Source organism: Rhinolophus sinicus, chromosome X (genome assembly GCF_036562045.2).
Source record: "Rhinolophus sinicus isolate RSC01 chromosome X, ASM3656204v1, whole genome shotgun sequence".
Taxonomy (NCBI): Eukaryota; Metazoa; Chordata; class Mammalia; order Chiroptera; family Rhinolophidae; genus Rhinolophus; species Rhinolophus sinicus.
The window spans coordinates 105,030,562-105,031,818 of NC_133768.1; the positions used below are offsets into that span (position 1 = coordinate 105,030,562).

The following is a 1,257-nucleotide window of genomic DNA, read 5'->3' on the forward strand; positions in this document are numbered from 1 at the left end:
ATTTGACTTCCAGCCCTGGATGTCTAGTCCTGGAATTATTTTATATGAAAGAAAATAAACTTCCCTATTGCTTACGCCAGTGGTTATTTGATTTTTTTTATTTATTTGTTTATTTATTTTTGGTTAGGCAGCTGTATCAAATTCTAAAACACCAATAAGAATTCCCCAAAGCTCTCTTCCTCTGCGCTGCCTACGGAGGTGGCAGCCATCTCCTACTCGGTATCATGGCTGCCCTCAGACCCCTCTTGAAGCCCAAGATCGTCACAAAGAGGACCAAGAAGTTCATCTGACACCAGTCAGACCAGTATGTCCAAACTAAGCGTAACTGGCAGAAACGCAGAAGATTCAAGGGCCAGGTCGTGATGGCCAACACTGGTGATGGGAGTAACAAGAAAACAGAGCCCATGCGCCCAGTCAGTGGCTTTCGGAAGGTCCTCGTCCGCAGCGTCAAGAAGCTTGAAGTGCAGCTGATGGGCAACGAACGAATCTGACTGTGCTGAGATTGCTCACAACGTCTCCCCAGAGAACGCAAAGCCATGGTGGAAAGAGCAGCCCAGGTGGCCATCAAAGTCCCCAATCCCCAACGCCAGGCTGCGCAGCCAAGAAAATGAATAGACAGCTTGTGTTCAAATTGTGTTTTAATAAAACCATAAAATTCTGCCCCCCCCGCAAAAGAATTCCCCAAAGCTAAAACAATGGAGGAGGTAGGAAAAAGCAGATGCAAGGATATTAAAGAAGTGAAAGGGAGCAGAATATGTCACTTCAAAATATGCCTCTTTGGAACAAGGACTATTTAAGCCTGATTAAAAAACAACAACAAAACAGCATACCTGAGAGAAGCTCTGGAAACAAAGTAGAAGTTAGTAACACTGTTGTAAGAGACACTTATATTTATAAGGGAAATCTCCATTTGTAAGAGTCTCTCTTCTCTTTGTACCAGGAATAGGAGAATGACTCTAAATCTCTAGAAACTCTTATCAGTGGGGAAGGCATGGACTCAAATCTGCCTTAAAATCTTACCTCTTTTACTGTGCTTTGCCTGAAAACATGGCTCTTTCCTGTCCAACATCTTTCTTTTATCTTCATCTGGAGATGGTATTCAAGGTGACAGCTTGGGACACATGGGAGCGTAAGGGGTCACTCAGTTTTCCTGGGTCTCTCCCATGTATGAGGTCTGAGAATTAAGTTCGCGAACTCATCCTAGGAAAAAGTGCTACATATCTCATTATTAATTATCACTATGGTCACTTTCAAAGT

At 43.3% G+C, this 1,257-nt stretch overlaps 1 pseudogene; it reads left to right on the forward strand.

Moving 5' to 3' along the window:
* The first annotated feature begins 224 nt into the window (after positions 1-224).
* LOC141569736 (large ribosomal subunit protein eL32-like) lies at positions 225-615 on the forward strand (annotated as a pseudogene).
* The last annotated feature ends 642 nt before the right edge of the window (positions 616-1,257 follow it).